This window comes from Panthera pardus, unplaced genomic scaffold (assembly GCF_024362965.1).
Source record: "Panthera pardus isolate Hobbes unplaced genomic scaffold, ASM2436296v1 HiC_scaffold_2, whole genome shotgun sequence".
Classification (NCBI taxonomy): domain Eukaryota; kingdom Metazoa; phylum Chordata; class Mammalia; order Carnivora; family Felidae; genus Panthera; species Panthera pardus.
This window is the reverse complement of record NW_026526765.1, coordinates 14,850,623-14,864,140: the sequence shown is the minus strand read 5'-3', so window position 1 is coordinate 14,864,140 and position 13,518 is coordinate 14,850,623.

Sequence of the window (13,518 nt, the reverse complement as noted above, 5' to 3'; positions counted from 1 at the left end):
CCAATGTGGGGCTTGAACTCAAGAGTGAGATCAAGACCTGAGCTGAAGTCGACATTTAACCGATTGAGCCAGCCAAGTGCCCCAATATTAGTCGTACTTTGAATTGAAGCTGAGGGAAAACAATTTAAGACCAAATGAATCTCAGTCAACTAATTCTCTGACCTTCTTCCAGTCCTCTTAAAACTGCTTATTTCAGTTGGTTACCAACTTGATATGGATTCTACACCATCTTTCTCCCTTTCTGAAGAAATCCCTTATAGTCATACATAGTTCTAGATAGATGGGAAAAGAGGGTTCAAATATATTCACGTGCAATTGATATTTAAGTGCTCAGAATTGCCAGGTACTGTGTTCAGTGATAGAACATCGCATGTGTTTTTAAAAGCCAGTGAGAGATAATACCTAAGACAAACACCCAAATATCAATATGTAGTGTTTTCCATAGTAAATCATTTATTATTACTGGTGGGCCTATTTCATCTACATAGACTACAGGAGCAATATTGAAAATAAATTCTGATTAGACACTTACAGATAACATAGGAGAGGTCAGAAAAAAAAATATCAGAAGCAATTATGTAATCATACATATTTTTTAAATATATGGTGATAGGATGTCAAACAGAAAGTTAAAGCTATACAAATAACATATATGTGTATATATATCATGCTCACAGAGACTAAACCCAATTCTGCTAATTTGAAATCTTGTGTTGAATGATTAACTAAGAAGACCTCCCATTGGCATTCAAGTGGCCCACTGATGAGAATTGATATCGGAAATCTAACCGTGATAGGGCACCTCCATGGTTCGGTCATTAAGCCTCCAACTTCGGCTCAGTCATGATCTCAGGGTTTGGGAGTTCCAGTCCTGTACTGGGCTCTCTGCTGTCAGTGTGGAGCTTGCTTCAGATCCTCTGTCCCCCTCTCTCTCTGCCCCTCCCCTACTTGTGTTCTCTGTTTCTCTCAAAAATAAATAAACATGAAAGAAAGAAAGAAAGAAAGAAAGAAAGAAAGAAAGAAAGAAAGAAAGAAAGAAAGAAAGAAAGAAAGAAGAAAGAAAGAAAGGAAGAAGTCCAACCATGGTATAGATGAGACCTTTATAGTAATGAGAACTTTCAGTGACCTCTAAGACAATTTCCCACAATCATCTTTTCTCTATTTAAATGCAGCTGCTCCATATTGAGATGTCAGTTGCCCAACTCATTAAGTGCACTGCAAACTGCTAGTAAGTTCCTTTTTAATTAATGTGTCTCAGCATCAGAAGATAAAGAGTTCAAGAGCAGCATTCCCAGAGGAAATTGTCTGATCATGATATTTAGCACCAAATCCCACATTTATTACCAGAATGAATAAAAAAGTGTGTCTTCTAAAAAATACAATTTAACCCATTATCACTATTGTAGGTTTCATAAGTTTTCTCCCTTGAAATGACCTAATCCAAGTAATTTATTGTTTCCAAATTTCTAATTAAAGAAGCCACCCTGTATTTTGTCACTTTGACTCACCTAAGCATTACAATTAGTGTCTGAAAAAAAAAACACAAGGAAACTTTACATCATTTTAATATTTAGAAACAATAATTTTAATAATAACCACACATACATAATATTCATAATAGGTGCTAACTCTTATCAAAACTTTTTATCAACAAATGAACTGATTGCTTTACATTTTTGACTGATTCAATCCTTATACAAATCCTATTAACTAAAGGTAATTATTATTTGTTTTTTATAGGTAGAGAAATAGACTTGCTCTAAGTGACACTGCTCTCAAATGTGGTACTAAAAATAAAACCCAGACTGTGTCTTCCAGAGCTGTGCTTTTTTTTTTCTTACTATTTTTTCCAATCCATTAGCATTTTATCAAACTGAAGTCTGAAGCTATAGTATGTACTTATCGGTAATGGCTACATTTCATGGTAGGTGGATGGTGGTGACTTGGGCTTATTTTCTACATGCAAATTACTTTATGGTTGCAGGAGAAACCATGACTATACAGGGAGGAGGTTAAACAGTACCTTGACCAGATGACCAAAATAAGTGTCTTCAAAAAGGTACATACCCATTGTGGCTTCTTAATGTCTTACCATGAAAATGACACCATGACCTATGTGGAGTATTTTGGTTGAGGAAGGAAAACCTATTGAATAAAATAAAGAGAAATTACTAACAAACTCAAACTGAGACATTTTATGTAAAAAGAAGATGGGCTTATTATTTTTAAAAAATAACCTCAAAAGAGACCAAGAAATATTAATGAACTTTTTCCAATTAAAGGGGATTAAAGAGAATTGATAGCTAAAGGCAATACCTGATTTTAGACTTGATATTATAAAGGAAGAGAATATTACTATGTTGGATAGCATTTGTCAATGACCAAATCAGAATATGAACGGCCAATTAGGTCAAACCAAGAGACAGTGTAACTAAAATTAGTCACGTGGGTGTTCCATGCCTAAATTATTGACGCCCAGTGAAAATACTCCACATCAGGGTTGAGTCAGCTTACCTGGTTGCCAATACTTTGTACATGTTATTACACATTGTTGCCAGGAGAATCAAGTCCTGTCTGACTTCACTGACTTCACTGGGAGAGAACGACTGGACAACTGTGCCTGGGCTTTCCTGAACTCCATCCCACATGCCTTTTTCCTTTGCTGATTTAATTTGTATCTGTTTGCCATACAAAACGCCAACTGTGAGAATAACAGCTTTTCTCAGTTCTGTTAGTCCTTCTGGTGAATTCTCAAACCAGAGTGATCCTGCGGTTCGCCAAAACACTTAGAAAATAGACACTAACATGTTTGGCTATAAAAAGGCATAATATCCATAAATTATTTTCAAAACTATTCACAAATAAACACATGTATGTTTATATATGCATATAATGCATTTATGTATATTTTCGTGAAAATTATACTTATATGTATATATGTTTGAATCAATGCACGTAGAGAAAAAGAGAATGATAAAGATTATCTCTTATGTTTTCCCTTCAAATTTTAAAGTTTTATTTAATGTACCTACTTATGACCTATTTTGAAACCACTGAAGAGTGTACAAATGTTCCAATTTTTTTCTCATCCTTTCCAAGGCTTGTCCTTTTTTTTTCTTTTTATTTTTTTTGACAGTAGCTTCCTTAATAGGTGTGAAACAGTATTTAATTAGAGATATTAAATATGTTTCCCTAATTATTAATAGTGTTGAACATCTTAACATGTGCTTCCTGCTCATTCATATACCTTATTTATATATCTTTTTTTTTTTTTTGCCCATTCTTGAAACAGATGATTTTACTGTCATTCAGTTTTAAGAGTATTCTATATATTCTGGATGTTAGTGCCTTATCAGATATATGATATGAAAATATATTTCTCATTCTGTGGGCTGCCTTTTCACTGTGTTGGTAGTACCCTTTGGTGCACAGAAGTTTGTAATTTTCATGAAGTTCAACTTGCCTATTTTTTTTCTTTTGTTTCCTCTGACATTGGTGTCACATATAATAAATCGGTGCCAAATCAATATTGTTAATACCTCTGTTTTCTGTTAAGGATCTTATACTTTTTAAATATTTATTTATTTTGAGAGAGAGAGAGAGACAGAGCGCAGACGAGCTGGGAAGGGGCAAAGAAAGAGGGAGAGAATCGCAAGCAAGCCTCATGCTGTCAGCACAGAGCCCAGGGGGCTTGAATTCACGAACTGTGAGCCCATGACCTGTGCCTAAATCAAGAGTTGCACATTTAACTAACTGAACCACCCAGAAGCCCCAAGATTTTATAGTTTTATTAATTACTTTACGGTTTGATCTAATAAATTAACTCTTATATGTGGTGCTCAGTAAGTGTCCCTCTTCATTCTTTTACATGTGGATATCCTGTTTTCCCAGCACCAATGACTGAAGAGACTATTGTGTCTCCATTGATTCATCTTGGCACCCTTGGTAAAAAACCATTTGACCAGATATGTGAGTTTTCTACATATTCGATCATATGATCTGTGATCAGAGATAATTTTACTTCTTCCACTTTGATTCAGATATTTTTTTCATTCTTTCTCTTCCTTAATTTCTCTTCTCCTATATTGTTTCTGCTGTTATTGGCTTTGATGTTTGTTTTGTTTGCTTTACCTTGGCTGGTTTATACAACCAAGGTGTCTGCGAATGAACATATCTTCCAGTATCCTTTCATTGTTGTAGTATCCTTGATCCTCTTGCAATGACACCCGGTATCTTCAATTAGTAGTCGAGCTGGTTTAAGCTTGTCAACTCAACTGCACATTTCTCGTCTACCATTCTGTCAGTTTCGCTTATTTCTGGTTCTATTTTTCCTCAAGATATGAATTATGATAAGCTCAGTTGAGATGCTTTTTTTCTTGGTTTGCCAATTGATCTCTTTTAAAGCTACTAAAAAAAGAAGTTAAACTGTGCTTTAATAGATCATAGATATAGCATCTATTATGTCCTGTTTGACTTTTAGGATTATTAATGCCTAAAATTAATATATTAGTAGTATCTCATAGCAGCTTAAATATGGGCTATACACTTAAAATATTGTTGCCATAGGGGCGCCTGGGTGGTTTGGTCGGTTAAGCATCTTACTCTTGATTTCAGCTTAGGTCATGATATCACAGTTGGTGAGTTTGAGCCCTGCATTGGGCTCTGCACTGGCATTATGGAGTCTGCTTAGGATTCTCTCTCTCTCTCTCTCTCTCTCTCTCTCTCTCTCTCTCTCTCTCTCCCTCTCTCTCTGCCTTTCCCCTACTCTCTCTCTCCTCTCTCTCTCAAATTAAAGACATTTAAAAAATATATTTTTCCCATAGTAAATTAATTTTTATATTCCTAAAAGAAGTAAAAATTATAATAACTAGTCTAGAATAACCACAAAGAAAAGAAAAGAAAAAAAAAACAACAGAAGGAGCCTGGAAACTTGCATTAGATTCTTTTTTAAGTTATATTTATTTTCCATATAAAATGTTCCTTGGTTTTTGATTCATCCATTTATTGAGCAAATATTTGTTGAGCATCTTTCAGGCATGACACTCTAAATATTGGAGGTAGCATGTCAAACAATGCAATAAGATCACGTTTCACATGTGTGCTTTCTGTTAGTTGAGGGGGCAACCAAAAATCAATTAAACATGGAAATATGACTTGCAGTCCAAATTCTGTAAATACAATTTAAAAAGTGAATGAAATAACATCAACAGAGGTCATCATCATTAATTTAGAAAAGCGATAATACATCCAAGTGGCATGTCTGTGAGGAATCCAGTGAGCTCTAACCTGACTGGAGTCAAATGTCACATCATGCAAAGATGCAGAAAATGACTTCAGCGGTTGAGCCAGCAAGTACAAGGGTCCTGAGGTAGGTATATGCTTCATACTGTCAAGGAAATAAAAGAAAAATGTAACTTAAGTGTTGTTAAAGTGGAGGAGTGTGTTACTAATCGAAAATAGAGTAGTAAGGGGCACCTGGGTGGCTCAGTCGATTGAGCGTCTGACTTTGGCTCAGGTCATGATCTCGCGGTCCCTGAGTTCGAGCCCCGCATCGGGCTCTGTGCTGAGAGATCAGAGCCTGGAGCCTGCTTGGGATTCTGTGTCTCCCTCTCTCTATCCCTCCCCTACTCATTCTCTCTCTCTCTCTCTGTCTCTCTCTCTCAAAAATAAATAAACTTAAAAAAAAAAAAGAAAATAGAGTACTAAAAATTAAGTGAAATTAAAATTCTGATAAACCAAAATCCTTAATATTCTGAAAGCCATTTTTAAAGTTTATTTATTTTGAGAGAAAGAGAGAGAGAGAGAGAGAGAGAGAGAGCAGGGGAGGGGCATAAAGAGAGGGAGAAAGAGAATCCCAAGCAGGCGAGGCTCCATGCTCTCAGCATAGAGCCCAATGCTGGGCTTGAACTCACAAACCATGAGATCATGATATGAGCTGAAACCAAGAGTCAAATGCTTGACTGACTGAGCCACCCCCTGAAAGCCACTTTTAAAGAAATAAAAATCATTCAAAGGAATTTTTCAGGGTGGGATCTGATGTGGTTTTCAATTTAATAAAGTTATTCTGGTCTGTAGACAGGAAATAGTATATTAAAAGGCAAGAAACAGGGGAACTTTTGATGGATAAATGTCATAATTGTGGTGAGATATCAAAGTTAGTTCAGATGAGGGAGAAAGCAAAGAAGCTGATTGATCAATAAAATAAATAAAATAGGCCAAATAAACATTTCCCTGCTATCTGCTACAGTAAGTAGCAATTGTGCAACCATTAACCACACATTTTCTGATGCCCATCAGAAAATCTGGCATATAATGGAAAATTATTGATTTAGACCTAGCCTTAAAATTATGAACAAATATTTCACATCATTTCATTGTTTTTGTGCATACTTAAAAGCTAATGAGATGTCCTAAACTTAATTAAAATTGTTGTATAGACTTTTGTTTTATTATTTCTATAAATATGAATCTTTCTGCAAAGTGTGTAAAGAATTATGACATTCAAATATTTGAAAGTTATGTGTGTTAAGAAGAGGTATTTATCTATTCTTACTATGATGACCGTGGAGCCAATATTGTATAATGAGAAGATGGGGAAAACGTGCTGTTACAAAACTGTTTTTCGATAAAAAAGCTCTTAGTCTCAATTATGCTAGTTTTCCTGTCCCCACCCCTTTCCCCCTGAATTAGTTGAACAAATGACATAAGTGCCTGTCCATATACGCTTCCTCTTTTGATATTGTCAGCTGAGGGACATATTGGACATCAGTTTTGAGAAGACAGTACTAATGTTCCTCAAAAGACATATTATTCAAAAAAAAAAAAAAAAAAGGTCTTAAACTAGGGGATTTCAAATAGGTTCTTGAAGGACATATGAGACCAGATCTGTGTAGAATTAATGTACCGCCTGAGGCCAGGATCATTTTAATCTCTTTCCCAAGTTCTTAATCGCTTAAATTTGAAACATCGTATCTTTCAAAAGTTATGATGTCCATTAATATTCCAGATTTTACCAGATATTCACATTTCACTATCATTTTCATGAAACAAGTTTAAGAAGTCTCTGCGATAAAAAGTAACAGAAACGTTTTAAGATATCCCTGAGTTCTTTGAAAATTATCTTCTATTTATTTTTAGAACTGACACCACTATTCAGATAGGTATTCAAAGAACAGCAGAGTCTGGGTAAATTGTGACATTACCAATTTGTCAAGGGAAGTACTATAAATTGTTCATAAAAATGAGTTGGCATCATATGATCAATGGAACCCTCAAACTACTTGATTTTATCATTAAAAACTTTTGGCTAATAAAATGCTCACATGAATGAAATAAATGATGCCATTTTGTGGCAGATAGTGTTCATTGTCAAGAAATAATGAGTAGGATTCAAACACAATGTGTTGTGAACATTTTTCCTGCACAAGAAAGCAAAATAGAATGGAACATTATATTGAAGATTAAAAGACTGGAGCTATTGTAACGAACCTGAAAGATAGTTTAAGGTAGTATTGAATTGTAAATTAACCATTTCAATGTGTAGTAGTGAATAAAAGTAAAATGGCAGGTTTGAAAGCCGAAAAGTAGAGGATTATTTCACGATTTTTAGGCATGTCCAAGAATGGAATAATACTGAAATAAAACTTAATCTTTGAAAGATGCCTATATAGAGGGTTTATTTGTGCATATGTGTCTATAAAATCATGAATTGCTATCTGTAACTGCTGTGATCCTCCCTCTAAAATGTTGCGTAATATGCTCCCCTTTTCTAAATTATTACCATTAATCCTTCCTGTTATTTCAATACATTATTTCCTCCATTTGGTGTAGATAGACACCACAATCTGGATACAGACATTTTCTTCTATAATTCAACCTTTTTCTCCACTAGCCTTTTTTCTACTCTCATGTCCGTTATGCATGATTCACCTAACTATTCTCCAGCCCATTTATGTCCATGAGTCACTTGTCCCTTCCCTTTAGGCTTCCATTCTTTTTTACATTTGACTGAGAATCCTTCTAAATGGCATTCTAGAGTCATAATTCTAAAAATAAACTAAGAGAACTACCTCTGAAACATCCTGGGCAGAGGAGTATGTCTCTGTATTTAAAGCCCTTCAGAATATTCTCCCCAATTTCTTGCTAACTTATGCAGGCATTTATATTATTTCCATTTCATACAGATTAGACAAAATTTAAAAAAAAATACAAGCATATTGGCACAATGGATCCACATTTATATTATAAATGCATTTAGTTCTTAAATAGATGTATATTTTTGCATAGCTTTCCCCAAACTAGATTCTTGATAAAAATTTATAAGGCTGACAGCTGTTTTATAATGCTGTTCTAAAAGTCAAAGATAGGCTGGCGAAGTAACAAAAGGTATGGCTCTAGCCTACCTGAAATTAATTTGAATTCAAAACTATAACATTTCAAAGTGTAACTCATAAAATTAGATTTACGGGAAATTACAAAATATACTTGATAAGAAAAAAAAGTTTGAACTCTAAGATCTTTCTGTATAACTCAAATAATTAGAATATTTTAGACAATAAAATATCAATGGGCTTTCAATGCTCTTCAAAGACAACTTAGATCTCTGGGCAACCTAACAGACCTGTTAAAACTTTCAGAATATGAATTTCCTAATGAGCTGCATCTAGGTTATTTTGGTCAAAATGTATGAACATTGCTATTGGGGAACTAATATTTATTGAGCAAAACAAGAAAAAATGGAATCTATCTTTTTGTTAAATTGTTCCATATGATGTAAAGGTTTAATCCTCTTCTCTACATATAGGGATAAAAAAAAGTCTCATCAAGGAGCTACACTTACGAACTTGGGTAATGCTAATTCCTAAGGAGTATAATCTATTTCCACCGGTTTCTATCTACATCCTGATGATAAACCGAGAAACCAAGAATATGCATATCATAGATTATACTTCTTTGGAATCAGTACTACCGATTTCATACATGTAGATCTTTACACACACACACACACACACACACACACACGAGTTGGGGAGGGGCAGAGAGACAGGGGGAGAAAGAATCCCAAGCAGAGATCCCATCTTGAGATCATGACCTGAACCTGTATCAAGAGTCTGACACCCTCCAAAAAATTTCCCATTTTAAAGACCTACACGAGAAATTTCTTTCAGATCTCAGTAACAGTGGCAAAAATTTTTTTTGTCTTCCATTGTTCCTTTTTTAGAAAATCAACACACTTTAAGCTTATATCTTATCCTTTGCATTTTTACCAGGAAGCTCGAGGCCAAATATGTTACTCTTGCTACTTCTTAATGGCATGCATTATTTACACGAACTTTATTCACCTATTTTTCTCTTCACCTATTTTTCTACTGTTATTATTTCCATGTTCAATTTTCTCTTGCTATATCTTGTGTGGTATAGATCACTGTAAGAAAACCATTTTGTTTTTATATTTTTTGGTTTGACCCTTCATTATATAGGTTGGAGAAATATTAACTAAATAAAATTTTCAAAGATGTGTTGGGCATATTTAGATTTCTGTGTACTTACACTTAGATTTTAGCTATAAAACTTTCTTTTTTTTATTTTTTATTTTTTTTTATTTTTTAAAAAAAATTTTTTTTTTCAACGTTTTTTATTTATTTTTGGGACAGAGAGAGACAGAGCATGAACGGGGGAGGGGCAGAGAGAGAGGGAGACACAGAATCGGAAACAGGCTCCAGGCTCCGAGCCATCAGCCCAGAGCCTGACGCGGGGCTCGAACTCACGGACCGCGAGATCGTGACCTGGCTGAAGTCGGACGCTTAACCGACTGCGCCACCCAGGCGCCCCTAAAACTTTCTTTTTTCAGCAATTCACCAGGGTGGACACATTTCCTTCATCATGTTGAAGCTGGGATGTATAGAAGCTCAAACAGTAGCAGAAAATCTGCTGTTACTTGAGAACACTTATTTTAAGCCAGGCATTATGTCTAACTTTATAAACACCCTGAGAGTAAGTATTATTTTCAATATGATAATACTAATGACTAAATGACCCGAGGTCACAAACTTGGTAAATTTCAGAACCAAAATTCTCATCTGATGTTCTCTGATTGAAAGAAGTCAAAGAGTTAGCTTCAAATTCTGGCTTTTCTTTGAAGAGCCCAGGAGGAACAGTGCGGTCTCCAGGTTTAGTCACTTACGTACTGTTAACGCTGTTATTTATAAGTGTGTTGTAAATAAAAAGGTGACAAAACAGATGGAACACCAGTATTATGTAATATCGTCTTTTATTTTTTTCTACACAAAGTGGTCAAGCAATCAGTATGTCAAAATATAGTCATTTGACTCAAACCGATCTCAAAAATGTATAATTTAGAAAATTCCAGGAAATTTATCAACAATTACATTTGCAAACTCCTCTACACACTCACACTTGAAGGAGTATTTATCTGGAACAGACTTATAATTGGTTAAAATCATTAACTTTTGTTCACTCATTTCACATTTGAATTTCAAATTAGAGAATAATTGTGATGAGTGTATCCAACAAGTTATTCAGAAAGTTCTTACCATTTAATTACTTCCTGATGGTCTCCCATTAGATTCTCAATAAAATTATTGACAGTTTTCTAAGGAAAATCTGTTTTCCTCCTTTTATGAAGTTGCGATTTTATCGTGAGTCTCTAATGAGCGACATTGGGGGTATGGAAAGTGTCACTTAATGCTTGGAGTAGCATCGAGCATATATTGGGTGACCATTTGAGAAGGCCTGGTTGATAGCAGGGCAGGTGGTCTCTTGTCCACTATCTCGCTGCTACAGTGATTCAGTTGGTCCTTTAGAATGCCACGGCTTCATGCTTCTGCTATATGCAGCCCGGGGAGCTCGTGAAATATTGCTCCTAAATGTCACACTTTTTGCAGTAATAAGGTAAAAAATGAACTGAACAAAATCATTCATTAGCTTGTTTACCACGAGTTGTGTTCTGTGCAAAGGTCTAAGGAAAAGAAACAACAGCTTCCAGCCTAAAAGTCAAAAGAAAAAAAATAACTCATTTAGTGTTTTTTATGTCAGCTTGCTTTCAGTTTTGTCTAGTGAATGTGAAGATAGGGAATTCAATTTTAATAAAGGATACAACCATTACTCTTTAGGAGATCATTGGGAAGTATTTACTATCCATTATAAAGCTAAATCCCACTCAGTTTAAGGTTGTCCCTCGACTGCTTCCAAATTGTTATTTTTTCCTTTTTGCCAAGCCCAAATCTAATAATTGTGATCATACACAATATTCTCTTCTCTCATACTTCTTGGCAATACAGTTCAGTTCCCCAATTAAATTACCTGTGGCAACTAATATTTTTACTGTCATTTTTTATGGATATATATTTTTAGAGTCATCACATTACTTTGTCCTTTGCTACAATTAGATAAGAAACTATGTAATTAAATCACAGGTAAGGACATCATAGTACATATTTAAAGACACAGAATTGTGTAATTGTTTGCTTTTTTGCACTCCCATGTTAGTCAGTTAAATATGTACTCTAGTTTATTCGTGTGCCAAATTAAATAATTTAACTATGGAAAGACAATGCCACTGTTTTGATGTGACATTTATGGAGAAAGAAACTAAAGATGACTAAACACTGATGTTCTTACTTGAATGCTGATTGAAGTGTCTATTTCTATAGGAGTTGCTGTTATTTACTTCAATATAAACATCACTTATCAGTCCTAATACTTTTTGTCAGAGTCAAGCCCTCCTCAGTTAATGCCTCCTTATTAGTTGTTAGTAAGAAATATACTTACTTATATAACCATGCAAGAAATTTTACATCTTACAGTCATGAAAGTAATATATTCCTTATTGTGTACATAATATAAAAATATATGTACCATAAACATAAATGCAATCACTAATAGTAAGAAAAAAAAAATTCTCCCTGGTTAAAAACAAGAAAGGGGACATCCTTTTATTTGGGCATTTACTTTGGAAAACTGTAATTAGAATGTATTTCTCTACTTCTTTGGAATATATGCCAGCCATTTTATTAAATAAATAAGGTTTTTACCAGTTTTACAACCCAGGACTGTTTCCTCGAGGATTTGGAAGCCATGACTTTTGAAATGTCATCAACAGGAAGATAATGTCCCCATTTCCCAGTTTCTGTGGGAAAGAGAACTGTTCCACTGTGACCTGATCAAAAGATAAGAGAAGGTAACTTTTTCTTTGGAAAAAGTCAATTAGCTAACACAAATGGCCATTCTAATTGCCAGGTGAAGGTAAGAGGCACTAGATGATGTCAAGTTTTCCTTGTGGAAGGCTAGTTGTCATATCCTGAGAATTTGTCTACAATGGGTTGCATTCGCTTGGCTATAGAAACAGTGATGGACATCTTGTTCAGACTTTGCAATCTTGCCAGCAGATTGCCTGTGAGTGGACTTCACATCCTGCTATAAAGCTTACTCGATACCGAAGCTGTTTTCGTTCTCTTCTACCTTTGGGAAGAAGTTTTCCGAGTTGGTAGCAAATTTTGCTTTAAATTATATTTTCCAACAATACTCAATATAATTTTATATTTTAAAGCTTCTCCCTGGTTGAGATATTTAAACAACAGGGGCAACATGCATTTAAATGATTTTTTGCTGAAACAGAAATTTGTAGCTCTTAGAAAATTGAAAATCTCTGTAATTTTCAAATTCATATATAATTCACATCATTATTATATTTATTTTTATTGTTTCTCTCCTCCCACTAGAATGTAAACTTTATGGGTCCAGATATTTTTGTGTTTTTTTCTCGCTAATGTATCTTAAGCCTCTGGTACATAAATTGTGCTCAGTAAATGTTTATGATATAAAAATTTCAATAGCACATGCTCAGTGAATCTTACTTGAATTTGGATATCAATTAGATTGTAATTGATTTTAAGTTGTTATCTATTTCTACTGATTTCTTTTTAGATTTATCTATTTGCTTTTATTGAATATGACCTCAGTGAGTATTGTTTAATTGGAAGGACATCAAGAGCGGCCCAAACAGCGTCATAGCAAGGTTTCTAAAAGAAACTTGCGTGACGTTGTTTGGACAACTTCACAGTCCTATCTACTGCACCACATGGCACACTCCATTTTTTAGCCAGCTATGTTGGAAATGTCAGTCTTATGGTGTACCAAGGCCTTCGCCATGACTTTCCTTTGGAATTGTTACATTCTTGCACTAGCATTCAGAGGTGCGAAATCAAGAATTAGTGTAGAGTATCTACACTACAGTAGAGGAATAGGCTTCATGGAAATATTTAAGGAAAATCTGAGTGCTAGGTTTTGGAGACAGTAGATGGGAGTGAGTATTTTCAGACTACAGGACAGCACCAGAACGGACTGGAGGCAAGAGAATTTTAAATGGCTTCCTTGACCAGCCATATCCGCCGGAAAAGCCAATTTCAGCACTGAATGCTACAGGCGGGCTTTGGTTAGTGCACAATAGACTGTAGCCTGCTTATCATTCAATACTACAGGTGCATTATTCAAACCCAA